The sequence below is a fragment of the Styela clava genome, chromosome 8 (assembly GCF_964204865.1).
Source record: "Styela clava chromosome 8, kaStyClav1.hap1.2, whole genome shotgun sequence".
NCBI lineage: Eukaryota > Metazoa > Chordata > Ascidiacea > Stolidobranchia > Styelidae > Styela > Styela clava.
This window is the reverse complement of record NC_135257.1, coordinates 20,943,856-20,969,969: the sequence shown is the minus strand read 5'-3', so window position 1 is coordinate 20,969,969 and position 26,114 is coordinate 20,943,856. Positions and strand designations below refer to the sequence as shown.

Here is a 26,114-nt window from a genome sequence, read left to right as displayed (position 1 = left end):
GGTATATTGTTGGACACTTAATCCAACCCTCAAAGTCATTCTCGAACCCGAATATTCAAGGTTCGAATCCTGGCGTGCTCGCATATATTTTACAAATTGTTTTATAAGTGCTCAAAGTCTTGTGTTTTATTTGTCAACAAAACTACGATCTTCTATCTTTTCTATCTTACACTCGAATTGTTTCTTCATAATAGCTTTTTCGTTTGGTAGACGGGCGCGTGGCGCAGTGGATATCGCGGCTGACTTCGGATAAGAAGATTCCACGCTCTCGAGTCCTGGCGTGCTTATTTAAAATTGTCTGGTATATTCATTTTAGTCAGAACGACTTTAATTCTTGTAGCACCTTTTTTCAACCCACTTTGACAAGTTTCTCCCTCATTGAATAAAGGCGATCCGTTGAAATGAATCAAACCGTGATCAAATGATCCGTTGTAAGAAATCAGACTCGTCGCCCGGCTGGCTCAGTCGGTAGGGCGTTGGACTCTTAATCCAACGGTCGTGGGTTCCATCCCCACGTTGGGCGTTCGAAAATTTTTTGAAATGCAAACTGTCTAAAGATATGTGAGTTTGGTAAGTTAAAAGTCTAATTAACTCATTTCCATATTTCGTGTACTCGGTTCTAAAGATCCTTTTATTTGTACACTCAAACTGTTTCTTCAGAATAACTTTTATCCACTTGGTAGACGGGCGCGTGGCGCAGTGGATAACGCGTCTGACTTCGGATCAGAAGATTCCAGGTTCGAGTACTGGCGCGCTTGTTCAAAATTGTCTGGTGTATTAGTTTTAGACAGATCGACTTAAATTCTTGCATATATTTTTAACCCACTTTGACAAGTTTCTCCCTCATTGAATGATGGCGATCCGTTGAAATGAATCAAACCGTGATCAAATGATCCGTTGTAAGAATTCAGACTCGTCGCCCGGCTAGCTCAGTCGGTAGAGCGTTGGACTCTTAATCCAACGGTCGTGGGTTCGAGCCCCACGTTGGGCGTTCGACAGATTTTTTGAAATGCAAACTGTCTATAGCAGTGGTTCCCAACCTTTTTACCCTGGCGGACCGGTAAAATTAAATTAAATGTACTGGCGGACCGGCAAAAATTGGAATGTTCGGAACAGAAAAGAGTAACATATATGTGCCTAATATAATGCAATGTCGGGCACTCAATATGCTTTTAGACAAAAAAGGCACACTTGAAAACATTTCACACGAAGAAAAACTATCAAATATTGTGTCGGCCAAATATTGAAATAGGTGAAACATAAAATAATACCATTTATTTGCGTAATGAAATGCAGTGTTGAGCACCCATTATGCGTAAGAAAGGCATACATAAAATATCTCACATAAAAAAAAACATGTACATGCCAAATCATGTAAAAACACAATTAACTCTAGTTAGAATCTTGCTGTTGTTTCGTTTTCAATATAAAACTGCAAACGAGGCCTCAAAGAAGTTTCTGCAACACGTGGCTCTGCAGCAGCGTGTAGCCGATTTCTGTGCTCCGTTTTATTCAAGTTTTATCTTTTTCATCGGGTTCATAATATTAATCCCTCTGCAGTTGACCGACGGCTCAAACGACATGAATTTACATTACAATGTCAAAGTCGTCGGTAACTTGACAAGTTGGCACCAGGATCAATCCTACTGTGTCTGCTCAAAATACTGGAAAAGATCTCAGCGGCCCATGCTTTTTTGCGCATCTCGTGACCACCTGCAAGGTCGCACCAAGTTCATATGTTACTGGGATTTTATACTGTTTTTTTCTGTTTTCTGGTTCAAACAAAGAAATATGCATAACGTTTTATATGGATTGTCATATTAATCAGGAAAAGCATGCAGAACAGGAGAAGCACGCCTGCCGATTTTTAGGTTTCTGAATCTTGCGAGATTTGATGAAGCACATTCGCGATAAATCGCAGCCAAAAAAGCGAAAAGTGTGATTACTCGGCGCCAATATGTCGCGAAAGACGTCGCCAAGATGTCGCAATATGACGACGGAAGAGAAATTGCGCAATAAACAAACGCAACCTCGTCTTCGGTAAAGCGATTGAGACGGCATAAAAACAACAAAACAACGAAATTTCTTGCGGACCGGCAAAAAAGCTTTGCGGACCGGCACCGGTCCGCGGACCGGCCGTTGGGAACCACTGGTCTATAGATATGTGAGTTTGGTAAGTTAAAAGTCTAATTAAGTCATTTCCATAGTCCGTGTACTTCGTTCTAAAGATCCTTTTATTTGTACACTCAAACTGTTTCTTCAGAATAACTTTTTTCCATTTGGTAGACGGGCGCGTGGCGCAATGGATAACGCGTCTGACTTCGGATCAAAAGATTCCAGGTTCGAGTCCTGGCGCTCGTTCAAAATTGTCTGGTGTATTAATTTTAGACAGATCGACTTAAATTCTTGCATCTTTTTTCAAACGACATTGGCATGTTTCTTCTTTATTAAATGAAGGCGATCCGTTGAAAAGAATCAAACCCGTTGCCCGGCTAGCTCTGTCGGTATATTGTTAGACACTTAATCCAACCCTCGAAGTCATTCTATCCTTTGTCATTTTCAAAGAAATCTAAAACTATTATCTCTTGTAATGTATTTTTTGTGAAAATATTGCTTCATCGTTTTTCTAACCTCGTAACAATGCTGGGAATTTGGTCAGTTAAAAGACTGATTAATACATTTCCGTATTTCGTGTACTAGGTTCTAAAGATCATTTTATTTGTACACTCAAACTGTTTCTTGGGAATAGCTTTTTTCAATCTGGTAGACGGGCGCGTGGCGCAATGGATAACACGTCTGACTTCGGATCAGAAGATTCCAGGTTGGAGTCCTGGCGCGCTCGTTCAAAATTGTCTGGTGTATTAGTTTTAGACAGATCGACTTAAATTCTTGCACCTTTTTTCAAACGACATTGGCATGTTTCTTCTTTATTAAATGAAGGCGATCCGTTGAAAAGAATCAAACCTATTGCCCGGCTAGCTCTGTCGGTATATTGTTGGACACTTAATCCAACCCTCAAAGTCATTCTCGAACCCGAATATTCAAGGTTCGAATCCTGGCGTGCTCGCATATATTTTACAAATTGTTTTATAAGTGCTCAAAGTCTTGTGTTTTATTTGTCAACAAAACTACGATCTTCTATCTTTTCTATCTTACACTCGAATTGTTTCTTCATAATAGCTTTTTCGTTTGGTAGACGGGCGCGTGGCGCAGTGGATATCGCGGCTGACTTCGGATAAGAAGATTCCACGCTCTCGAGTCCTGGCGTGCTTATTTAAAATTGTCTGGTATATTCATTTTAGTCAGAACGACTTTAATTCTTGTAGCACCTTTTTTCAACCCACTTTAACAAGTTTTCTCCCTCATTGAATAAAGGCGATCCGTTGCAATGAATCAAACCGTGATCAAATGATCCGTTGTAAGAAATCAGACTCGTCGCCCGGCTGGCTCAGTCGGTAGAGCGTTGGACTCTTAATCCAACGGTCGTGGGTTCGATCCCCACGTTGGGCGTTCGAAAGTTTTTTGAAATGCAAACTGTCTATAGATATGTGAGTTTGGTAAGTTAAAAGTCTAATTAACTCATTTCCATATTTCGTGTACTCGGTTCTAAAGATCCTTTTATTTGTACACTCAAACTGTTTCTTGGGAATAGCTTTTTTCAATCTGGTAGACGGGCGCGTGGCTCAATGGATAACGCGTCTGACTTCGGATCAGAAGATTCCAGGTTGGAGTCCTGGCGCGCTCGTTCAAAATTGTCTGGTGTATTAGTTTTAGACAGATCGACTTAAATTCTTGCACCTTTTTTCAAACGACATTGGCATGTTTCTTCTTTATTAAATGAAGGCGATCCGTTGAAAAGAATCAAACCTATTGCCCGGCTAGCTCTGTCGGTATATTGTTGGACACTTAATCCAACCCTCAAAGTCATTCTATCTTTTGTCTTTATCAAACAAATCTAAAACTTCTATCTCTTGTAAAGTATTTTTTAAGAATATATTGCTTTATCGTTTTTCTAACCTCGAAACAATGCTGGGAATTTGGTCAGTTAAAAGTCTAATTATTTCATTTCCATATTTCGTATACTCGGTACTAAAGAACCTTTTATTTGTACACTCAAACTGTTTCTTCAGAATAACTTTTTTCCATTTAGTAGACGGGCGCGTGGCGCAATGGATAACGCGTCTGACTACGGATCAGAAGATTCCAGGTTCGAATCCTGGCGTGCTCGCATATATTTTACAAATTGTTTTATAAGTGCTCAAAGTCTTGTGTTTTATTTGTCAACAAAACTACGATCTTCTATCTTTTCTATCTTACACTCGAATTGTTTCTTCATAATAGCTTTTTCGTTTGGTAGACGGGCGCGTGGCGCAGTGGATATCGCGGCTGACTTCGGATAAGAAGATTCCACGCTCTCGAGTCCTGGCGTGCTTATTTAAAATTGTCTGGTATATTCATTTTAGTCAGAACGACTTTAATTCTTGTAGCACCTTTTTTCAACCCACTTTGACAAGTTTCTCCCTCATTGAATAAAGGCGATCCGTTGAAATGAATCAAACCGTGATCAAATGATCCGTTGTAAGAAATCAGACTCGTCGCCCGGCTAGCTCAGTCGGTAGAGCGTTGGACTCTTAATCCAACGGTCGTGGGTTCGATCCCCACGTTGGGCGTTCGAAAGTTTTTTGAAATGCAAACTGTCTATAGATATGTGAGTTTGGTAAGTTAAAAGTCTAATTAACTCATTTCCATATTTCGTGTACTCGGTTCTAAAGATCCTTTTATTTGTACACTCAAACTGTTTCTTCAGAATAACTTTTATCCACTTGGTAGACGGGCGCGTGGCACAATGGATAACGCGTCTGATTTCGGATCAGAAGATTCCAGGTTCGAGTCCTGGCGCGCTCGTTCAAAATTGTCTGGTGTATTAGTTTTAGACAGATCGACTTAAATTCTTGCACCTTTTTTCAAACGACATTGACATGTTTCTTCTTTATTAAATGAAGGCGATCCGTTGAAAAGAATCAAACCCGTTGCCCGGCTAGCTCTGTCGGTATATTGTTGGACACTTAATCCAACCCTCAAAGTCATTCTATCTTTTGTCTTTGTCAAACAAATCTAAAACTTCTACCTCTTGTAATGTATTTTTTAAAAAATTATTGCTTTATCGTTTTTCTAACCTCAAAACAATGCTGGGAATTTGGTCAGTTAAAATTCTGATAAACACATTTCCGTATTTTGTGTACTCGGTTCTCAAGATCCTTTTATTTGTACACTCAAACTGTTTCTTCAGAATAACTTTTATCCACTTGGTAGACGGGCGCGTGGCGCAGTGGATAACGCGTCTGACTTCGGATCAGAAGATTCCAGGTTCGAGTCCTGGCGCGCTTGTTCAAAATTGTCTGGTGTATTAGTTTTAGACAGATCGACTTAAATTCTTGCATATTTTTTTAACCCACTTTGACAAGTTTCTCCCTCATTGAATGATGGCGATCCGTTGAAATGAATCAAACGTGATCAAATGATCCGTTGTAAGAATTCAGACTCGTCGCCCGGCTAGCTCAGTCGGTAGAGCGTTGGACTCTTAATCCAACGGTCGTGGGTTCGAGCCCCACGTTGGGCGTTCGACAGATTTTTTGAAATGCAAACTGTCTATAGATATGTGAGTTTTGTAAGTTAAAAGTCTAATTAAGTCATTTCCATAGTCCGTGTACTTCGTTCTAAAGATCCTTTTATTTGTACACTCAAACTGTTTCTTCAGAATAACTTTTTTCCATTTGGTAGACGGGCGCGTGGCGCAATGGATAACGCGTCTGACTTCGGATCAAAAGATTCCAGGTTCGAGTCCTGGCGCTCGTTCAAAATTGTCTGGTGTATTAATTTTAGACAGATCGACTTAAATTCTTGCATCTTTTTTCAAACGACATTGGCATGTTTCTTCTTTATTAAATGAAGGCGATCCGTTGAAAAGAATCAAACCCGTTGCCCGGCTAGCTCTGTCGGTATATTGTTAGACACTTAATCCAACCCTCGAAGTCATTCTATCCTTTGTCTTTGTCAAAGAAATCTAAAACTATTATCTCTTGTAATGTATTTTTTGTGAAAATATTGCTTCATCGTTTTTCTAACCTCGTAACAATGCTGGGAATTTGGTCAGTTAAAAGACTGATTAATACATTTCCGTATTTCGTGTACTAGGTTCTAAAGATCATTTTATTTGTACACTCAAACTGTTTCTTGGGAATAGCTTTTTTCAATCTGGTAGACGGGCGCGTGGCGCAATGGATAACGCGTCTGACTTCGGATCAGAAGATTCCAGGTTGGAGTCCTGGCGCGCTCGTTCAAAATTGTCTGGTGTATTAGTTTTAGACAGATCGACTTAAATTCTTGCACCTTTTTTCAAACGACATTGGCATGTTTCTTCTTTATTAAATGAAGGCGATCCGTTGAAAAGAATCAAACCTATTGCCCGGCTAGCTCTGTCGGTATATTGTTGGACACTTAATCCAACCCTCAAAGTCATTCTATCTTTTGTCTTTATCAAACAAATCTAAAACTTCTATCTCTTGTAATGTATTTTTTAAGAATATATTGCTTTATCGTTTTTCTAACCTCGAAACAATGCTGGGAATTTGGTCAGTTAAAAGTCTAATTAATTCATTTCCATATTTCGTATACTCGGTTCTAAAGAACCTTTTATTTGTACACTCAAACTGTTTCTTCAGAATAACTTTTTTCCATTTAGTAGACGGGCGCGTGGCGCAATGGATAACGCGTCTGACTACGGATCAGAAGATTCCAGGTTCGAATCCTGGCGTGCTCGCATATATTTTACAAATTGTTTTATAAGTGCTCAAAGTCTTGTGTTTTATTTGTCAACAAAACTACGATCTTCTATCTTTTCTATCTTACACTCGAATTGTTTCTTCATAATAGCTTTTTCGTTTGGTAGACGGGCGCGTGGCGCAGTGGATATCGCGGCTGACTTCGGATAAGAAGATTCCACGCTCTCGAGTCCTGGCGTGCTTATTTAAAATTGTCTGGTATATTCATTTTAGTCAGAACGACTTTAATTCCTGTAGCACCTTTTTTCAACCCACTTTGACAAGTTTCTCCCTCATTGAATAAAGGCGATCCGTTGAAATGAATCAAACCGTGATCAAATGATCCGTTGTAAGAAATCAGACTCGTCGCCCGGCTGGCTCAGTCGGTAGAGCGTTGGACTCTTAATCCAACGGTCGTGGGTTCGATCCCCACGTTGGGCGTCCGAAAGTTTTTTGAAATGCAAACTGTCTATAGATATGTGAGTTTGGTAAGTTAAAAGTCTAATTAACTCATTTCCATATTTCGTGTACTCGGTTCTAAAGATCCTTTTATTTGTACACTCAAACTGTTTCTTCAGAATAACTTTTATCCACTTGGTAGACGGGCGCGTGGCGCAATGGATAACGCGTCTGATTTCGGATCAGAAGATTCCAGGTTCGAGTCCTGGCGCGCTCGTTCAAAATTGTCTGGTGTATTAGTTTTAGACAGATCGACTTAAATTCTTGCACCTTTTTTCAAACGACATTGACATGTTTCTTCTTTATTAAATGAAGGCGATCCGTTGAAAAGAATCAAACCCGTTGCCCGGCTAGCTCTGTCGGTATATTGTTGGACACTTAATCCAACCCTCAAAGTCATTCTATCTTTTGTCTTTGTCAAACAAATCTAAAACTTCTACCTCTTGTAATGTATTTTTTAAGAAATTATTGCTTTATCGTTTTTCTAACCTCAAAACAATGCTGGGAATTTGGTCAGTTAAAATTCTGATAAACACATTTCCTTATTTTGTGTACTCGGTTCTCAAGATCCTTTTATTTGTACACTCAAACTGTTTCTTCAGAATAACTTTTATCCACTTGGTAGACGGGCGCGTGGCGCAGTGGATAACGCGTCTGACTTCGGATCAGAAGATTCCAGGTTCGAGTCCTGGCGCGCTTGTTCAAAATTGTCTGGTGTATTAGTTTTAGACAGATCGACTTAAATTCTTGCATATTTTTTTAAACGACATTGGCATGTTTCTTCTTTATTAAATGAAGGCGATCCGTTGAAAAGAATCAAACCCGTTGCCCTGCTAGCTCTGTCGGTATATTGTTAGAAACTTAATCCAACCCTCGAAGTCATTCTATCCTTTGTCTGTGTCAAACAAATTTAAAACTTCTATCTCTTGTAATGAATTTTTTGTGAAAATATTGCTTCATCGTTTTTCTAACCTCATAACAATGCTGGGAATTTGGTCAGTTAAAAGACTGATTAATACATTTCCGTATTTCGTGTACTAGGTTCTCAAGATGATTTTATTTGTACACTCAAACTGTTTCTTCGGAATAGCTTTTCTCCATTTTGTAGACGGGCGCGTGGCGCAATGGATAACGCGTCTGACTTCGGATCAGAAGATTCCAGGTTCGAGTTCTGGCGCGCTCGTTCAAAATTGTCTGGTGTATTAGTTTTAGACAGATCAACTTAAATTCTTGCACCTTTTTTCAAATGACATTGGCATGTTTCTTTTTTATTAAATGAAGGCGATCCGTTCTCAAAGTCTTGTGTTTTATTTCTCAACAAAACTACGATCTTCTATTTTTTCTATCTTACACTCGAATTGTTTCTTCATAATAGCATTTTCGTTTGGTAGACGAGCGCGTGGCGCAGTGGATAACGCGGCTGACTTCGGATAAGAAGATTCCACACACGAGTCCTGGCGCGCTTATTTAAAATTGTCTGGTATATTCATTTTAGTCAGAACGACTTTAATTCTTGTATAACCTTTTTTTAACCCACTTTGACAAGTTTCTCCCTCATTGAATGATGGCGATCCGTTGAAATGAATCAAATCGTGATCGAATGATCCGCTGTAAGAATTCAGACTCGTCGCCCGGCTAGCTCAGTCGGTAGAGCGTTGGACTCTTAATCCAACGGTCGTGGGTTCGAGCCCCACGTTGGGCGTTCGACAGATTTTTTGAAATGCAAACTGTCTATAGATATGTGAATTTGGTAAGTTAAAAGTCTAATTAAGTCATTTCCATAGTCCGTGTACTTCGTTCTAAAGATCCTTTTATTTGTACACTCAAACTGTTTCTTCAGAATAACTTTTTTCCATTTGGTAGACGGGCGCGTGGCGCAATGGATAACGCGTCTGACTTCGGATCAGAAGATTCCAGGTTCGAGTCCTGGCGCTCGTTCAAAATTGTCTGGTGTATTAATTTTAGACAGATCGACTTAAATTCTTGCATCTTTTTTCAAACGACATTGGCATGTTTCTTCTTTATTAAATGAAGGCGATCCGTTGAAAAGAATCAAACCCGTTGCCCGGCTAGCTCTGTCGGTATATTGTTAGACACTTAATCCAACCCTCGAAGTCATTCTATCCTTTGTCTTTGTCAAAGAAATCTAAAACTTCTACCTCTTGTAATGTATTTTTTAAGAAATTATTGCTTTATCGTTTTTCTAACCTCAAAACAATGCTGGGAATTTGGTCAGTTAAAATTCTGATAAACACATTTCCGTATTTTGTGTACTCGGTTCTCAAGATCCTTTTATTTGTACACTCAAACTGTTTCTTCAGAATAACTTTTATCCACTTGGTAGACGGGCGCGTGGCGCAGTGGATAACGCGTCTGACTTCGGATCAGAAGATTCCAGGTTCGAGTCCTGGCGCGCTTGTTCGAAATTGTCTGGTGTATTAGTTTTAGACAGATCGACTTAAATTCTTGCATATTTTTTTAAACGACATTGACATGTTTCTTCTTTATTAAATGAAGGCGATCCGTTGAAAAGAATCAAACCCGTTGCCCTGCTAGCTCTGTCGGTATATTGTTAGAAACTTAATCCAACCCTCGAAATCATTCTATCCTTTGTCTGTGTCAAACAAATTTAAAACTTCTATCTCTTGTAATGTATTTTTTGTGAAAATATTGCTTCATCGTTTTTCTAACCTCATAACAATGCTGGGAATTTGGTCACTTAAAAGACTGATTAATACATTTCCGACTTTCGTGTACTAGGTTCTCAAGATCATATTATTAGTACACTCAAACTGTTTCTTCGGAATAGCTTTTTTCCATTTTGTAGACGGGCGCGTGGCGCAATGGATAACGCGTCTGACTTCGGATCAGAAGTTTCCAGGTTCGAGTCCTGGCGCGCTCGTTCAAAATTGTCTGGTTTATTAGTTTTAGACAGATCAATTTAAATTCTTGCACCTTTTTTCAAATGACATTGGCATGTTTCTTCTTTATCAAATGAAGGCGATCCGTTGAAAAGAATCAAATCCGTTGCCCTGCTAGCTCTGTCGGTATATTGTTAGAAACTTAATTCAACCCTCGAAGTCATTCTATCTTTTGTCTGTGTCAAACAAATCTAAAACTTCTATCTCTTGTAATGTATTTTTTGTGAAAATATTGCTTCATCGTTTTTCTAACCTCGTAACAATGCTGGGAATTTGGTCAGTTAAAAGACTGATTAATACATTTCCGTATTTCGTGTACTAGGTTCTCAAGATGATTTTATTTGTACACTCAAACTGTTTCTTCGGAATAGCTTTTCTCCATTTTGTAGACGGGCGCGTGGCGCAATTGATAACGCGTCTGACTTCGGACCAGAAGATTCCAGGTTCGAGTCCTGGCGCGCTCTTTCAAAATTGTCTGGTGTATTAGTTTTAGACAGATCAACTTAAATTCTTGCACCTTTTTTCAAATGACATTGGCATGTTTCTTTTTTATTAAATGAAGGCGATCCGTTCTCAAAGTCTTGTGTTTTATTTGTCAACAAAACTACGATCTTCTATCTTTTCTATCTTACACTCGAATTGTTTCTTCATAATAGCATTTTCGTTTGGTAGACGAGCGCGTGGCGCAGTGGATAACGCGGCTGACTTCGGATAAGAAGATTCCACGCACGAGTCCTGGCGCGCTTATTTAAAATTGTCTGGTATATTCATTTTAGTCAGAACGACTTTAATTCTTGTAGAACCTTTTTTTAACCCACTTTGACAAGTTTCTCCCTCATTGAATGATGGCGATCCGTTGAAATGAATCAAACCGTGATCAAATGATCCGTTGTAAGAATTCAGACTCGTCGCCCGGCTAGCTCAGTCGGTAGAGCGTTGGACTCTTAATCCAACGGTCGTGGGTTCGAGCCCCACGTTGGGCGTTCGACAGATTTTTTGAAATGCAAACTGTCTATAGATATGTGAGTTTGGTAAGTTAAAAGTCTAATTAATTCATTTCCATATTTTGTATACTCGGTTCTAAAGATCCTTTTATTTGTACACTCAAACTGTTTCTTCAGAATAACTTTTTTCCATTTAGTAGACGGGCGCGTGGCGCAATGGATAACGCGTCTGACTACGGATCAGAAGACTCCAGGTTCGAATCCTGGCGTGCTCGCATATATTTTACAAATTGTTTTATAAGTGCTCAAAGTCTTGTGTTTTATTTGTCAACAAAACTACGATCTTCTATCTTTTCTATCTTACACTCGAATTGTTTCTTCATAATACCTTTTTCGTTTGGTAGACGGGCGCGTGGCGCAGTGGATAACGCGGCTGACTTCGGATAAGAAGATTCCACGCTCTCGAGTCCTGGCGTGCTTATTTAAAATTGTCTGGTATATTCATTTTAGTCATATTCATTTTTTTAACCCACTTTGACAAGTTTCTCCCTCATTGAATGATGGCGATCCGTTGAAATGAATCAAACCGTGATCAAATGATCCGTTGTAAGAATTCAGACTCGTCGCCCGGCTAGCTCAGTCGGTAGAGCGTTGGACTCTTAATCCAACGGTCGTGGGTTCGAGCCCCACATTGGGCGTTAGACAGATTTTTTGAAATGCAAACTGTCTATAGATATGTGAGTTTGGTAAGTTAAAAGTCTAATTAATTCATTTCCATATTTTGTATACTCGGTTCTAAAGATCCTTTTATTTGTACACTCAAACTGTTTCTTCAGAATAACTTTTTTCCATTTAGTAGACGGGCGCGTGGCGCAATGGATAACGCGTCTGACTACGGATCAGAAGACTCCAGGTTCGAATCCTGGCGTGCTCGCATATATTTTACAAATTGTTTTATAAGTGCTCAAAGTCTTGTGTTTTATTTGTCAACAAAACTACGATCTTCTATCTTTTCTATCTTACACTCGAATTGTTTCTTCATAATACCTTTTTCGTTTGGTAGACGGGCGCGTGGCGCAGTGGATAACGCGGCTGACTTCGGATAAGAAGATTCCACGCTCTCGAGTCCTGGCGTGCTTATTTAAAATTGTCTGGTATATTCATTTTAGTCAGAACGACTTTAATTCTTGTAGCACCTTTTTTCAACCCACTTTGACAAGTTTCTCCCTCATTGAATGATGGCGATCCGTTAAAATGAATCAAACCGTGATCAAATGATCCGTTGTAAGAAATCAGACTCGTCGCCCGGCTAGCTCAGTCGGTAGAGCGTTGGACTCCTAATCCAACGGTCGTGGGTTCGAGCCCCACGTTGGGCGTTCGACAGGTTTTTTGAAATGCAAACTGTCTATAGATATGTGAGTTTGGTAAGTTAAAAGTCTAATTAAGTCATTTCCATAGTCCGTGTACTCCGTTCTAAAGATCCTTTTATTTGTACACTCAAACTGTTTCTTCAGAATAACTTTTTTCCATTTGGTAGACGGGCGCGTGGCGCAATGGATAACGCGTCTGTCTTCGAATCAGAAGATTCCAGGTTCGAGTCCTGGCGCGCTCGTTCAAATTGTCTGGTGTATTAGTTTTAGACAGATCGACTTAAATTCTTGCATCTTTTTCAAACGACATTGGCATGTTTCTTCTTTATTAAATGAAGGCGATCCGTTGAAAAGAATCAAAGCCGTTGCCCTGCTAGCTCTGTCGGTATATTGTTAGAAACTTAATTCAACCCTCGAAGTCATTCTATCTTTTGTCTGTGTCAAACAAATCTAAAACTTCTATCTCTTGTAATGTATTTTTTGTGAAAATATTGCTTCATCGTTTTTCTAACCTCGTAACAATGCTGGGAATTTGGTCAGTTAAAAGACTGATTAATACATTTCCGTATTTCGTGTACTAGGTTCTCAAGATCATTTTATTTGTAAACTCAAACTGTTTCTTCGGAATTGCTTTACTCCATTTTGTAGACGGGCGCGTGGCGCAATGGATAACGCGTCTGACTTCGGATCAGAAGATTCCAGGTTCGAGTTCTGGCGCGCTCGTTCAAAATTGTCTGGTGTATTAGTTTTAGACAGATCAACTTAAATTCTTGCACCTTTTTTCAAATGACATTGGCATGTTTCTTTTTTATTAAATGAAGGCGATCCGTTCTCAAAGTCTTGTGTTTTATTTGTCAACAAAACTACGATCTTCTATTTTTTCTATCTTACACTCGAATTGTTTCTTCATAATAGCATTTTCGTTTGGTAGACGAGCGCGTGGCGCAGTGGATAACGCGGCTGACTTCGGATAAGAAGATTCCACGCACGAGTCCTGGCGCGCTTATTTAAAATTGTCTGGTATATTCATTTTAGTCAGAACGACTTTAATTCTTGTAGAACCTTTTTTTAACCCACTTTGACAAGTTTCTCCCTCATTGAATGATGGCGATCCGTTGAAATTAATCAAACCGTGATCGAATGATGCGCTGTAAGAATTCAGACTCGTCGCCCGGCTAGCTCAGTCGGTAGAGCGTCGGACTCTTAATCCAACGGTCGTGGGTTCGAGCCCCACGTTGGGCGTTCGACAGATTTTTTGAAATGCAAACTGTCTATAGATATGGGAATTTGGTAAGTTAAAAGTCTAATTAAGTCATTTCCATAGTCCGTGTACTTCGTTCTAAAGATCCTTTTATTTGTACACTCAAACTGTTTCTTCAGAATAACTTTTTTCCATTTGGTAGACGGGCGCGTGGCGCAATGGATAACGCGTCTGACTTCGGATCAGAAGATTCCAGGTTCGAGTCCTGGCGCTCGTTCAAAATTGTCTGGTGTATTAATTTTAGACAAATCGACTTAAATTCTTGCATCTTTTTTCAAACTACATTGGCATGTTTCTTCTTTATTAAATGAAGGCGATCCGTTGAAAAGAATCAAACCCGTTGCCCGGCTAGCTCTGTCGGTATATTGTTAGACACTTAATCCAACCCTCGAAGTCATTCTATCCTTTGTCTTTGTCAAAGAAATCTAAAACTATTATCTCTTGTAATGTATTTTTTGTGAAAATATTGCTTCGTCGTTTTTCTAACCTCGTAACAATGCTGGGAATTTGGTCAGTTAAAAGACTGATTAATACATTTCCGTATTTCGTGTACTAGGTTCTAAAGATCATTTTATTTGTACACTCAAACTGTTTCTTGGGAGTAGCTTTTTTCAATCTGGTAGACGGGCGCGTGGCGCAATGGATAACGCGTCTGACTTCGGATCAGAAAATTCCAGGTTGGAGTCCTGGCGCGCTCGTTCAAAATTGTTTGGTGTATTAGTTTTAGACAGATCGACTTAAATTCTTGCACCTTTTTTCAAACGAAATTGGCATGTTTCTTCTTTATTAAATGAAGGCGATCCGTTGAAAAGAATCAAACCTATTGCCCGGTTAGCTCTGTCGGTATATTGTTGGACACTTAATCCAACCCTCAAAGTCATTCTATCTTTTGTCTTTATCAAACAAATCTAAAACTTCTATCTCTTGTAATGTATTTTTTAAGAATATATTGCTTTATCGTTTTTCTAACCTCGAAACAATGCTGGGAATTTGGTCAGTTAAAAGTCTAATTAATTCATTTCCATATTTCGTATACTCGGTTCTAAAGAACCTTTTATTTGTACACTCAAACTGTTTCTTCAGAATAACTTTTTTCCGTTTAGTAGACGGGCGCGTGGCGCAATGGATAACGCGTCTGACTACGGATCAGAAGATTCCAGGTTCGAATCCTGGCGTGCTCGCATATATTTTACAAATTGTTTTATAAGTGCTCAAAGTCTTGTGTTTTATTTGTCAACAAAACTACGATCTTCTATCTTTTCTATCTTACACTCGAATTGTTTCTTCATAATAGCTTTTTCGTTTGGTAGACGGGCGCGTGGCGCAGTGGATATCGCGGCTGACTTCGGATAAGAAGATTCCACGCTCTCGAGTCCTGGCGTGCTTATTTAAAATTGTCTGGTATATTCATTTTAGTCAGAACGACTTTAATTCTTGTAGCACCTTTTTTCAACCCACTTTGACAAGTTTCTCCCTCATTGAATAAAGGCGATCCGTTGAAATGAATTAAACCGTGATCAAATGATCCGTTGTAAGAAATCAGACTCGTCGCCCGGCTGGCTCAGTCGGTAGAGCGTTGGACTCTTAATCCAACGGTCGTGGGTTCGATCCCCACGTTGGGCTTTCGAAAGTTTTTTGAAATGCAAACTGTCTATAGATATGTGAGTTTGGTAAGTTAAAAGTCTAATTAACTCATTTCCATATTTCGTGTACTCGGTTCTAAAGATCCTTTTATTTGTACACTCAAACTGTTTCTTCAGAATAACTTTTATCCACTTGGTAGACGGGCGCGTGGCGCAATGGATAACGCGTCTGACTTCGGATCAGAAGATTCCAGGTTCGAGTCCTGGCGCGCTCGTTCAAAATTGTCTGGTGTATTAGTTTTAGACAGATCGACTTAAATTCTTGCACTTTTTTTCAAACGACATTGGCATGTTTCTTCTTTATTAAATGAAGGCGATCCGTTGAAAAGAATCAAACCCGTTGCCCGGCTAGCTCTGTCGGTATATTGTTGGACACTTAATCCAACCCTCAAAGTCATTCTATCTTTTGTCTTTGACATTGGCATGTTTCTTCTTTATCAAATGAAGGCGATCCGTTCTTAAAGTCTTGTGTTTTATTTGTCAACAAAACTACGATCTTCTATCTTTTCTATCTTACACTCGAATTGTTTCTTCATAATAGCATTTTCGTTTGGTAGACGAGCGCGTGGCGCAGTGGATAACGCGGCTGACTTCGGATAAGAAGATTCCACGCTCTCGGGTCCTGGCGTGCTTATTTAAAATTGTCTGGTATATTCATTTTAGTCAGAACGACTTTAATTCTTGTAGCACCTTTTTTCAACCCACTTTGACAAGTTTCTCCCTCATTGAATGATGGCGATCCGTTGAAATGAATCAAACCGTGATCAAATGATCCGTTGTAAGAAATCAGTCTTGTCGCCCGGCTAGCACAGTCGGTAGAGCGTTGGACTCTTAATCCAACGGTCGTGGGTTCGAGCCCCACGTTGGGCGTTCGACAGGTTTTTTGAAATGCAAACTGTCTATAGATATGTGAGTTTGGTAAGTTAAAAGTCTAATTAAGTCATTTCCATAGTCCGTGTACTCCGTACTGAAGATCCTTTTATTTGTACACTCAAACTGTTTCTTCAGAATAACTTTTTTCCATTTGGTAGGCGGGCGCGTGTCGCAATGGATAACGCGTCTGTCTTCGAATCAGAAGATTCCAGGTTCGAGTCCTGGCGCGCTCGTTCAAATTGTCTGGTGTATTAGTTTTAGACAGATCGACTTAAATTCTTGCATCTTTTTTCAAGCGACATTGGCATGTTTCTTCTTTATTAAATGAAGGCGATCCGTTGAAAAGAATCAAAGCCGTTGCCCTGCTAGCTCTGTCGGTATATTGTTAGAAACTTAATTCAACCCTCGAAGTCATTCTATCTTTTGTCTGTGTCAAACAAATCTAAAACTTCTATCTCTTGTAATGTATTTTTTGTGAAAATATTGCTTCATCGTTTTTCTAACCTCTTAACAATGCTGGGAATTTGGTCAGTTAAAAGACTGATTAATACATTTCCGTATTTCGTGTACTAGGTTCTCAAGATCATTTTATTTGTACACTCAAACTGTTTCTTCGGAATAGCTTTTCTCCATTTTGTAGACGGGCGCGTGGCGCAATGGATAACGCGTCTGACTTCGGATCAGAAGATTCCAGGTTCGAGTCCTGGCGCGCTCGTTCAAAATTGTCTGGTGTATTAGTTTTAGACAGATCAACTTAAATTCTTGCACCTTTTTTCAAATGACATTGGCATGTTTCTTTTTTATTAAATGAAGGCGATCCGTTCTCAAAGTCTTGTGTTTTATTTGTCAACAAAACTACGATCTTCTATCTTTTCTATCTTACACTCGAATTGTTTCTTCATAATAGCATTTTCGTTTGGTAGACGAGCGCGTGGCGCAGTGGATAACGCGGCTGACTTCGGATAAGAAGATTCCACGCACGAGTCCTGGCGCGCTTATTTAAAATTGTCTGGTATATTCATTTTAGTCAGAACGACTTTAATTCTTGTAGAACCTTTTTTTAACCCACTTTGACAAGTTTCTCCCTCATTGAATGGTGGCGATCCGTTGAAATGAATCAAACCGTGATCAAATGATCCGTTGTAAGAATTCAGACTCGTCGCCCGGCTAGCTCAGTCGGTAGAGCGTTGGACTCTTAATCCAACGGTCGTGGGTTCGAGCCCCACGTTGGGCGTTCGACAGATTTTTTGAAATGCAAACTGTCTATAGATATGTGAGTTTGGTAAGTTAAAAGTCTAATTAAATCATTTCCATAGTCCGTGTACTCCGTTCTAAAGATCCTTTTATTTGTACACTCAAACTGTTTCTTCAGAATAACTTTTTTCCATTTAGTAGACGGACGCGTGGCGCAATGGATAACGCGTCTGACTACGGATCAGAAGATTCCAGGTTCGAATCCTGGCGTGCTCGCATATATTTTACAAATTGTTTTATAAGTGCTCAAAGTCTTGTGTTTTATTTGTCAACAAAATTACGATCTTCTATCTTTTCTATCTTACACTCGAATTGTTTCTTCATAGTACCTTTTTCGTTTGGTAGACGGGCGCGTGGCGCAGTGGATAACGCGGCTGACTTCGGATAAGAAGATTCCACGCTCTCGAGTCCTGGCGTGCTTATTTAAAATTGTCTGGTATATTCATTTTAGTCAGAACGACTTTAATTCTTGTAGCACCTTTTTTCAACCCACTTTGACAAGTTTCTCCCTCATTGAATGATGGCGATCCGTTGAAATGAATCAAACAGTGATCAAATGATCCGTTGTAAGAAATCAGACTCGTCGCCCGGCTAGCTCAGTCGGTAGAGCGTTGGTTAAAGCGCCTGTCTGTCAAACAGCATGGATTACGCGAAAGCAGGCAGTGCAACAACAGGGAGAGAAGCAACAACCCGGGACTATTCTGCGGCTGTCGCATCGAACCCACCTGTAGAAACATCACCAGGAGAAGCAAGACCAAGAACGGTTTTCCTCAAAACGGACACGGAATTTACCTTCGCCTCATTAATGGAATTACTGAAAAACTATGATAAAACTAAGGAATATACAAACGAAATTAAGGGATTATATGAGACCCGCAAGGGCCAATGGATTTTAACGTTTGCACCTACGGACGGTCCAAATAACAGCTGCAGGGAAAGTTTCTTGGAAGCTACACAAGGACAAATTAAAACAGCAGAAGCACAAATCGCTGTACAAATGCCGAGCGATGCACCCGTAAGGATTTCAGTGAAGGATATACCTCACGAAATATCCTATGACAAAGCTGTTCATACGATCAACCAGCTGGGTTGTGGGACAGTAAAGAGTGCTATTAAGAATTGGCACAGAGGGACTGATGTATATAACGGCTACATAGCTTTCATAATAGAGGGTTTTAAAAAGGAACGATTACCAGACTATGTAGTGTTCAAAGGCCTCAAATGTAAAACATATCTTCCGAAAGAACTATACATTCCAAAATGTGGAAGATGTCTACAATCTGGACACACATTCATAGACTGTAATAACGAGCCTGTCTGCAGATATTGTAGACAGGCTGGACATTTACAAAAGGACTGCCAAACAAAAGCTAGAGACTTTCCAGTCATAGGAAATTACACAAAAACCTGGACTTTTCCCAAACAAAGGAGGACACAACAGATAATTCCTACAAATTCACCTAACAAAACAAAACAAAACAATGGAAACACCAAGCAAAACCGACCGGTAATTACACCTAATCAGGTTAATTGCCAATCAACCGAAGAAATTACACCTACAAAGAACAAACAGGAAACAACGCAAGGTGGCAAGGATAAATCCATCTCCGAATTTTCTCCGTCGGCCTCTGAACTACGTGAAATAAGTGACTGGTCGGAATGTGAAGATGTCGGAATCACAACAAGTCCGAGTCAAACCCCCCAAAAAGACGCGCAACTTGGAGAATCGCCCAAAGACGCACAACCTGGAAATACCCATCAAACACCTAAACAACCGGAACCGAGCAGAAAACTGAAACAAACTTCGACCATCGGCAATACGCCTTTCCACCCTCCACCAAAAGGGAAGGCCTATGTTAAAGTCATGGTCCATAAATATGAAGCGCACGACACAACAACGTCTTTATTTAGCGACGTTCCGGATGAAATTCTCTCTGCCCCAGCAGTTCTAGGAAATAACGAACACATAGTAGATCTGACGGACGCAAACCTGGACAACTCCGACATGAACAATAAAAGAAATAGAGAATCGTCATCGGAATCATCCTTTTCGGCTACAACCGAAACAAAATTGACTGGAAAAAATAAAAAAGGAAAGCGTAAGTGAATGAAACTTTTAAAATTTTCAGAAACTGCTTCTTATACGTCTACTGACGTACAAACTTATAAACTATAATTCGGGATATTATTTGCTTATACCATAAATAGTAGCATACACCTTTTTACTAGGTATATATGGCTAAGGTGAAGATTGTTTCCATGAACGTAAATGGTCTACAACACCATAGATATGAATTGGACAAATTTATAGAAACGGATAAGCCGAATGTCCTTTGTATACAAGAGGCCCATAAGGTCGACAAGGCCCTCATGACCCAGTGGGCGAATGATAAAAAATATAATATATATTATAATACTCTGGATAGGAATGAAGGTTTCCATACCTCTTACAGGCAAGGCACGTTGATAATGGTTAAAGTTTGTGATACCATATTGCCACCAACTTACACCACACATATCACACATCGGTGCGATAGTATAGAAATAGAAATGGACAAGCGGATCATCAAGATATTCAATGTTTACGCCCCGGCGAAAAACGGCCCTCATAAAACGGAGTTCTACCAAAATCTTGCCAACATTCTAAGTAATTACTGCGAATCAAATTACTTAATAATAGTCGGAGATTTCAATGCCGTCCTGGACATTCGTGACGTCACAAATGCCAACAACTTCAAAATGCGACCCCCTGAGAAAATCTTCCGAAAATTCGTCCTACAGAACAATATATTCGATACCTACCGTGCAAAATATCCAAACAAACAAATCTATACCTTCCACTTCAAATCGCAAGGACGGAGAATAGACCGGATATATAACTCGGCCAATGTAAATAGCATCATTTCGGACATAACCCATATACCCAACACTGTTTCGGATCACATACTATGCCCACAAATTACACTAGAACAAACCAAAAAGGTTCGATGGGGCAAAGGAACGTGGCGCAATAACACCGCGCTATATAAGGACCCCACGTATATCACCATCATCCAAAATACATATAAAGACGCACTCACGGATATCGAAAACTTTGATTACTTGTCGGACTGGTGGGACTATGTGAAAAAGAGGGTTAAAAAACAAACCATTGCCTACTCGAAATTCCGGACACGTGACCACAATAATAGCTTAATGCAAATTCGAAAAAGATTTGATATACTAATCAATGAGGGGAAAGCGGAAAACATGATCGAAATCAAAAGGCTAAAATCGCAGATCGAGATAATTCAAGATGAACGAAACAAAAGGGACATACTAATGGCAAAAATGAAAAACCTTGAAGAAGGGGAAAGGCCCACCAAAACCTTTTATGAAAAAATCCGGCGCAGATCTAGGCAAACAACAATAGAAGAGCTGGTGACAAATGACCAAAATGTAAAAACAAATCCCGGGGAGATCATATCAATAGTAGAAAGTTTCTATAAGAACCTATGGGGCAAAGAGAATATAACGCAAGAACAATACCAAAATCGTTATCTAAACTTAATGGGCTCTTCTAAAATTGCAGATGAGGATAATATCATACTAGAAAGCTATATCTCACAAGAAGAGGTATATAGGGCGATAAAATTTATGGGAAACGATAAATCCCCAGGATTTGATGGTCTATCCAAAGAATTCTACCTGACCTTCTGGAACTCTATTAAAAAGCAATTTACTCAACTTATGAATAACATATTATATTTCGGCCAAATACCAAAATCTGCTACCATAGCGAAAGTTAAATTAGTATACAAGAAGGGAGACAAAACAAATTTAAAAAATTGGAGGCCAATCACAACGCTCAATGCAGACTATAAAATCCTATCAAGAATCCTTGTTAAACGATTAGAACCAGTACTAAACAAAATCATAAGTCCATCCCAGAAATGCGCACTCAAGCAAAGATGTATGGAAGATGTTCATTATAATATAGACGCTATAATTAGACACTGCAAAATGAAAAATATCCCCGGATCACTAATAATAATAGACAATCTTAAAGCTTTTGATAGAGTGAATCATGACTTCTTATTTAAAATTTTACATCAAATTGGACTTGGAAATAGAATCTCAAAAGCAATTAAAAGCATGTATTACGGAATTAAAAGTCAGGTAGATGTAAACGGTAGACTCACGCAGGAAATCGATATAGGGCAAGGAATTAGGCAAGGATGCCCGTTAAGTATGCTTCTCTACGCCATCAATATAGAGCCCCTAGCAAGATCGGTACAATTAAATGCCAATATACATGGTATCCAACTGGGGAGATACGAGCATAAACTCGATCAGTTTGCTGATGATATCACGTTCGCAGTTAGAGATCAATCATCTATTACAGAAATCTTTCACGAGCTAGACACATTCCATTTAGCAACAGGACAAAAAATAAATAAAGATAAGACCGAAATTCTCTGTATTACAAAAGAATCGCATAATTTAGTGAACAATTCGCCACATGGGAACTACATAAAACAAAACACCATAATACTTGGAATACAATTTGGAAATATGGACTTAAACAATATGTGGCAGGTAATCGAAAATAAGATGATACGAACCCTAAATTACGTTAAGCTGCGAAACCTCACCTGGTATGGTAAACTGATATCAATAAACTCCATGATTATGTCTGTCATAATATTCCATACGAGAGTAAAGAGAATCCCGAAAACGTATATAAAGAAAATCGAGAGTGCGCTGTTTAAGTTCCTCTGGCACCCGCAAAAGATAGAGGCCATTAGCAGAAAATCGCTACAAAGAATGTGGAACGATGGTGGGATCAATATGATTGATGTTGATGCAAAAATAAAGGCATGTGCAGTGGAAAAAATGAGATACATCGTGGGTAACGAACCCCTAACTCAATTTTGGCAAATAGAGGCATTATACTCTTTGGGATCCAGAGTCAAGCAAATTAACAAGGATAGATACACCAACTCAATGCCCCACAGCAATACTATTCCAGAGCAATGGGCATACATCCTCGACATCTATAAAGAATTGAATTTCTCGCAATCCACCTGGGAGGTTGCAAGACATAAAGACCTGTACATGAAATTGAAGAACAACAGGACAGCCAAAGAAAAACAACAGCTGCTGAATGTGAATTGGGAAGAAGCTCACCTATTTAACCATGATTATAAAAATAAGTTTACTAACGCGGAACGAATAATCTCGTATCGCATTATAAGAGAGGGGTACATATTCGGCGATCGCTTGAGGGGAATGTCCCTCAGGTATGATGCTCTCGGAAACTTAAAAATATTAGGCTGCAAATTTTGCAAAGGGCCTGTAGACAATACAGGACATATAATTATAAACTGTAAATCAACGAGGAAATATGCGGTAAAACTTTTAAAAATTCTTAACAGCGTACTAAGCAACTCCATCAAAATAACTCCGAAGGAAATATTCTACAATAGTTACAGGGGGCATAACCGAATAGTAGTCACCAAATGTTATGTAATATGGAAAAAGAACTTAATTGGCACCAAAATAAGACTGGATATCCAAAATAAATATTTGACCCCTATGGACGATGATATAATTTCAAAAACAATATTTCACTTTACGCAATTTTTGAACACAATGGAGAACACTTTTACTAACCTTATTTTTCTCGGAATAGTAAATAACTGGAAGGAGATCCTAAATGGATATTCAGCTACATAACGCAATCCACCATAAACAAAAGCATATCTGCCCAAGTGGACTCTGCAATTTTATCCATTTTTTATGTCGGAAATACCATCACATATTAAGCGGACGTGATGAATCGGAAGCTTCACGGTGGATGTCATGCTGTGTGCGTGTTAAGCGTCACGCAGTATGTACGGAAGCCGGGGGGGCGGAAGTTGAGCTATGCTATGCATGGTGCAGACGGAAGCCCTGGGCGAAAGTTATGCTGTGACATACAGTGTATACCGAACCCCGGGGTGGAAGTTTGTGCTGTGCAATGGCGCGGCAGATACTGAAGCCTCCATAAGTTTATGACTGCTACTTATGCAGTGGCATGCTTATGAAGCGTTATACCGATATGACACGGATATGACGTGGCATTAGACACTGATCTGTGCCTTGGAAAATTCTGATCCGCAAAACAAAAAAAAAAAAAAAAAAAAAAAAAAAAAAAAAAAAAAAAAAAAAAAAAAAAAGCGTTGGACTCTTAATCCAACGGTCGTGGGTTCGAGCCCCACGTTGGGCGTTCGACAGATTTTTTGAAATGCAAACTGTCTGTAGATATGTGAGTTTGGTAAGTTAAAAGTCTAATTAAGTCATTTCCATAGTCCGTGTACTCCGTTCTAAAGATCCTTTTATTTGTACACTCAAACTGTTTCTTCAGAATAACTTTTTTCCATTTGGTAGACGGGCGCGTGGCGCAATGGATAACGCGTCTGACTTCGGATCAGAAGATTCCAGGTTGGAGTCCTGGCGCGCTCGTTCAAAATTGTCTGGTGTATTAGTTTTAGACAGATCGACTTAAATTCTTGCACCTTTTTTCAAACGACATTGGCATGTTTCTTCTTTATTAAATGAAGGCGATCCGTTGAAAAGAATCAAACCCGTTGCCCGGCTAGCTCTGTCGGTATATTGTTAGACACTTAATCCAACCCTCGAAGTCATTCTATCCTTTGTCTTTGTCAAACAAATCTAAAACTTCTATCTCTTGTAATGTATTTTTTGTGAAAATATTGCTTCATCGTTTTTCTAACCTCGTAACAATGCTGGGAATTTGGTCAGTTAAAAGACTGATTAATACATTTCCGAATTTCGTGTACTAGGTTCTTAAGATCATTTTATTTGTACACTCAAACTGTTTCTTGGGAATAGCTTTTTTCAATCTGGTAGACGGGCGCGTGGCGCAATGGATAACGCGTCTGACTTCGGATCAGAAGATTCCAGGTTGGAGTCCTGGCGCGCTCGTTCAAAATTGTCTGGTGTATTAGTTTTAGACAGATCGACTTAAATTCTTGCACATTTTTTCAAACGACATTGGCATGTTTCTTCTTTATTAAATGAAGGCGATCCGTTGAAAAGAATCAAATCTATTGCCCGGCAAGCTCTGTCGGTATATTGTTGGATACCTAATCCAACCCTCAAAGTCATTCTATCTTTTGTCTTTATCAAACAAATCTAAAACTTCTATCTCTTGTAATGTATTTTTTAAGAATATATTGCTTTATCGTTTTTCTAACCTCGAAACAATGCTGGGAATTTGGTCAGTTAAAAGTCTAATTAATTCATTTCCATATTTTGTATACTCGGTTCTAAAGATCCTTTTATTTGTACACTCAAACTGTTTCTTCAGAATAACTTTTTTCCATTTAGTAGACGGGCGCGTGGCGCAATGGATAACGCGTCTGACTACGGATCAGAAGATTCCAGGTTCGAATCCTCGCGTGCTCGCATATATTTTACAAATTGTTTTATAATTGCTCAAAGTCTTGTGTTTTATTTGTCAACAAAACTACGATCTTCTATCTTTTCTATCTTACACTCGAATTGTTTCTTCATAATACCTTTTTCGCTTGGTAGACGGGCGCGTGGCGCAGTGGATAACGCGGATGACTTCGGATAAGAAGATTCCACGCTCTCGAGTCCTGGCGTGCTTATTTGAAATTGTCTGGTATATTCATTTTAGTCATAACGACTTTAATTCTTGTAGCACCTTTTTTCAACCCACTTTGACAAGTTTCTCCCTCATTGAATGATGGCGATCCGTTGAAATGAATCAAACCGTGATCAAATGATCCGTTGTAAGAAATCAGACTCGTCGCCCGGCTAGCTCAGGCGGTAGAGCGTTGGACTCTTAATCCAACGGTCGTGGGTTCGAGCCCCACGTTGGGCGTTCGACAGGTTTTTTGAAATGCAAACTGTCTATAGATATGTGAGTTTGGTAAGTTAAAAGTCTAATTAAGTCATTTCCATAGTCCGTGTACTCCGTTCTAAAGATCGTTTTATTTGTACACTCAAACTGTTTCTTCAGAATAACTTTTTTCCATTTGGTAGACGGGCGCGTGGCGCAATGAATAACGCGTCTGACTTCGGATCAGAAGATTCCAGGTTCGAGTCCTGGCGCGCTCGTTCAAAATTGTCTGGTGTATTAATTTTAGACAGATCGACTTAAATTCTTGTAACTTTTTTCAAACGACATTGGCATGTATCTTCTTTATTAAATGAAGGCGATCCATTGAAAAGAATCAAACCCGTTGCCCGGCTAGCTCTGTCGGTATATTGTTAGACACTTAATCCAACCCTCGAAGTCATTCTATCCTTTGTCTTTGTCAAACAAATCTAAACCTTCTATCTCTTGTAATGTATTTTTTGTGAAAATATTGCTTCATCGTTTTTTTAACCTCGTAACAATGCTGGGAATTTGGTCAGTTAAAAGACTGATTAATACATTTCCGTATTTCGTGTACTAGGTTCTCAAGATCATTTTATTTGTACACTCAAACTGTTTCTTGGGAATAGCTTTTTTCAATTTGGTAGACGGGCGCGTGGCGCAATGGATAACGCGTC

General features: G+C 39.3%; 37 non-coding genes across 37 annotated transcripts; all 37 read left to right on the top strand.

The window, feature by feature from the left end:
* The first annotated feature begins 450 nt into the window (after window positions 1–450).
* Window positions 451–523, top strand: Trnak-cuu (transfer RNA lysine (anticodon CUU)). Its single transcript has one exon. It is a non-coding gene; the product is annotated as a tRNA-Lys (tRNA).
* A 395-nt stretch (window positions 524–918) lies between these two features.
* Trnak-cuu (transfer RNA lysine (anticodon CUU)) lies at window positions 919–991 on the top strand. Its single transcript has one exon. It is a non-coding gene; the product is annotated as a tRNA-Lys (tRNA).
* Window positions 992–3,437: 2,446 nt separating this feature from the next.
* On the top strand, window positions 3,438–3,510 carry Trnak-cuu (transfer RNA lysine (anticodon CUU)). Its single transcript has one exon. It is a non-coding gene; the product is annotated as a tRNA-Lys (tRNA).
* Window positions 3,511–4,155: 645 nt separating this feature from the next.
* Trnar-acg (transfer RNA arginine (anticodon ACG)) lies at window positions 4,156–4,228 on the top strand. The gene has a single exon. It is a non-coding gene; the product is annotated as a tRNA-Arg (tRNA).
* Window positions 4,229–4,597: 369 nt separating this feature from the next.
* Trnak-cuu (transfer RNA lysine (anticodon CUU)) lies at window positions 4,598–4,670 on the top strand. The gene has a single exon. It is a non-coding gene; the product is annotated as a tRNA-Lys (tRNA).
* Window positions 4,671–4,832: 162 nt separating this feature from the next.
* Trnar-ucg (transfer RNA arginine (anticodon UCG)) lies at window positions 4,833–4,905 on the top strand. Its single transcript has one exon. It is a non-coding gene; the product is annotated as a tRNA-Arg (tRNA).
* A 410-nt stretch (window positions 4,906–5,315) lies between these two features.
* On the top strand, window positions 5,316–5,388 carry Trnar-ucg (transfer RNA arginine (anticodon UCG)). Its single transcript has one exon. It is a non-coding gene; the product is annotated as a tRNA-Arg (tRNA).
* A 159-nt stretch (window positions 5,389–5,547) lies between these two features.
* On the top strand, window positions 5,548–5,620 carry Trnak-cuu (transfer RNA lysine (anticodon CUU)). The gene has a single exon. It is a non-coding gene; the product is annotated as a tRNA-Lys (tRNA).
* A 644-nt stretch (window positions 5,621–6,264) lies between these two features.
* Trnar-ucg (transfer RNA arginine (anticodon UCG)) lies at window positions 6,265–6,337 on the top strand. Its single transcript has one exon. It is a non-coding gene; the product is annotated as a tRNA-Arg (tRNA).
* A 410-nt stretch (window positions 6,338–6,747) lies between these two features.
* Trnar-acg (transfer RNA arginine (anticodon ACG)) lies at window positions 6,748–6,820 on the top strand. Its single transcript has one exon. It is a non-coding gene; the product is annotated as a tRNA-Arg (tRNA).
* Window positions 6,821–7,189: 369 nt separating this feature from the next.
* Trnak-cuu (transfer RNA lysine (anticodon CUU)) lies at window positions 7,190–7,262 on the top strand. The gene has a single exon. It is a non-coding gene; the product is annotated as a tRNA-Lys (tRNA).
* Window positions 7,263–7,424: 162 nt separating this feature from the next.
* Window positions 7,425–7,497, top strand: Trnar-ucg (transfer RNA arginine (anticodon UCG)). The gene has a single exon. It is a non-coding gene; the product is annotated as a tRNA-Arg (tRNA).
* Window positions 7,498–7,907: 410 nt separating this feature from the next.
* Trnar-ucg (transfer RNA arginine (anticodon UCG)) lies at window positions 7,908–7,980 on the top strand. The gene has a single exon. It is a non-coding gene; the product is annotated as a tRNA-Arg (tRNA).
* A 410-nt stretch (window positions 7,981–8,390) lies between these two features.
* Window positions 8,391–8,463, top strand: Trnar-ucg (transfer RNA arginine (anticodon UCG)). Its single transcript has one exon. It is a non-coding gene; the product is annotated as a tRNA-Arg (tRNA).
* Window positions 8,464–8,909: 446 nt separating this feature from the next.
* Trnak-cuu (transfer RNA lysine (anticodon CUU)) lies at window positions 8,910–8,982 on the top strand. Its single transcript has one exon. It is a non-coding gene; the product is annotated as a tRNA-Lys (tRNA).
* Window positions 8,983–9,626: 644 nt separating this feature from the next.
* On the top strand, window positions 9,627–9,699 carry Trnar-ucg (transfer RNA arginine (anticodon UCG)). The gene has a single exon. It is a non-coding gene; the product is annotated as a tRNA-Arg (tRNA).
* A 410-nt stretch (window positions 9,700–10,109) lies between these two features.
* Window positions 10,110–10,182, top strand: Trnar-ucg (transfer RNA arginine (anticodon UCG)). Its single transcript has one exon. It is a non-coding gene; the product is annotated as a tRNA-Arg (tRNA).
* Window positions 10,183–11,111: 929 nt separating this feature from the next.
* On the top strand, window positions 11,112–11,184 carry Trnak-cuu (transfer RNA lysine (anticodon CUU)). Its single transcript has one exon. It is a non-coding gene; the product is annotated as a tRNA-Lys (tRNA).
* Window positions 11,185–11,347: 163 nt separating this feature from the next.
* On the top strand, window positions 11,348–11,420 carry Trnar-acg (transfer RNA arginine (anticodon ACG)). The gene has a single exon. It is a non-coding gene; the product is annotated as a tRNA-Arg (tRNA).
* Window positions 11,421–11,770: 350 nt separating this feature from the next.
* Window positions 11,771–11,843, top strand: Trnak-cuu (transfer RNA lysine (anticodon CUU)). The gene has a single exon. It is a non-coding gene; the product is annotated as a tRNA-Lys (tRNA).
* A 163-nt stretch (window positions 11,844–12,006) lies between these two features.
* Window positions 12,007–12,079, top strand: Trnar-acg (transfer RNA arginine (anticodon ACG)). The gene has a single exon. It is a non-coding gene; the product is annotated as a tRNA-Arg (tRNA).
* Window positions 12,080–12,448: 369 nt separating this feature from the next.
* Window positions 12,449–12,521, top strand: Trnar-ccu (transfer RNA arginine (anticodon CCU)). Its single transcript has one exon. It is a non-coding gene; the product is annotated as a tRNA-Arg (tRNA).
* Window positions 12,522–12,684: 163 nt separating this feature from the next.
* Window positions 12,685–12,757, top strand: Trnar-ucg (transfer RNA arginine (anticodon UCG)). Its single transcript has one exon. It is a non-coding gene; the product is annotated as a tRNA-Arg (tRNA).
* Window positions 12,758–13,165: 408 nt separating this feature from the next.
* Window positions 13,166–13,238, top strand: Trnar-ucg (transfer RNA arginine (anticodon UCG)). Its single transcript has one exon. It is a non-coding gene; the product is annotated as a tRNA-Arg (tRNA).
* Window positions 13,239–13,684: 446 nt separating this feature from the next.
* Trnak-cuu (transfer RNA lysine (anticodon CUU)) lies at window positions 13,685–13,757 on the top strand. Its single transcript has one exon. It is a non-coding gene; the product is annotated as a tRNA-Lys (tRNA).
* Window positions 13,758–14,884: 1,127 nt separating this feature from the next.
* On the top strand, window positions 14,885–14,957 carry Trnar-acg (transfer RNA arginine (anticodon ACG)). Its single transcript has one exon. It is a non-coding gene; the product is annotated as a tRNA-Arg (tRNA).
* A 369-nt stretch (window positions 14,958–15,326) lies between these two features.
* Window positions 15,327–15,399, top strand: Trnak-cuu (transfer RNA lysine (anticodon CUU)). Its single transcript has one exon. It is a non-coding gene; the product is annotated as a tRNA-Lys (tRNA).
* Window positions 15,400–15,561: 162 nt separating this feature from the next.
* Trnar-ucg (transfer RNA arginine (anticodon UCG)) lies at window positions 15,562–15,634 on the top strand. Its single transcript has one exon. It is a non-coding gene; the product is annotated as a tRNA-Arg (tRNA).
* A 582-nt stretch (window positions 15,635–16,216) lies between these two features.
* Window positions 16,217–16,289, top strand: Trnak-cuu (transfer RNA lysine (anticodon CUU)). Its single transcript has one exon. It is a non-coding gene; the product is annotated as a tRNA-Lys (tRNA).
* A 645-nt stretch (window positions 16,290–16,934) lies between these two features.
* Window positions 16,935–17,007, top strand: Trnar-ucg (transfer RNA arginine (anticodon UCG)). Its single transcript has one exon. It is a non-coding gene; the product is annotated as a tRNA-Arg (tRNA).
* A 446-nt stretch (window positions 17,008–17,453) lies between these two features.
* Window positions 17,454–17,526, top strand: Trnak-cuu (transfer RNA lysine (anticodon CUU)). Its single transcript has one exon. It is a non-coding gene; the product is annotated as a tRNA-Lys (tRNA).
* A 163-nt stretch (window positions 17,527–17,689) lies between these two features.
* Window positions 17,690–17,762, top strand: Trnar-acg (transfer RNA arginine (anticodon ACG)). Its single transcript has one exon. It is a non-coding gene; the product is annotated as a tRNA-Arg (tRNA).
* Window positions 17,763–23,959: 6,197 nt separating this feature from the next.
* Trnar-ucg (transfer RNA arginine (anticodon UCG)) lies at window positions 23,960–24,032 on the top strand. The gene has a single exon. It is a non-coding gene; the product is annotated as a tRNA-Arg (tRNA).
* A 410-nt stretch (window positions 24,033–24,442) lies between these two features.
* Window positions 24,443–24,515, top strand: Trnar-ucg (transfer RNA arginine (anticodon UCG)). The gene has a single exon. It is a non-coding gene; the product is annotated as a tRNA-Arg (tRNA).
* A 410-nt stretch (window positions 24,516–24,925) lies between these two features.
* Trnar-acg (transfer RNA arginine (anticodon ACG)) lies at window positions 24,926–24,998 on the top strand. The gene has a single exon. It is a non-coding gene; the product is annotated as a tRNA-Arg (tRNA).
* Window positions 24,999–25,367: 369 nt separating this feature from the next.
* Window positions 25,368–25,440, top strand: Trnak-cuu (transfer RNA lysine (anticodon CUU)). The gene has a single exon. It is a non-coding gene; the product is annotated as a tRNA-Lys (tRNA).
* A 163-nt stretch (window positions 25,441–25,603) lies between these two features.
* On the top strand, window positions 25,604–25,676 carry Trnar-ucg (transfer RNA arginine (anticodon UCG)). Its single transcript has one exon. It is a non-coding gene; the product is annotated as a tRNA-Arg (tRNA).
* Window positions 25,677–26,114: the final 438 nt, after the last annotated feature.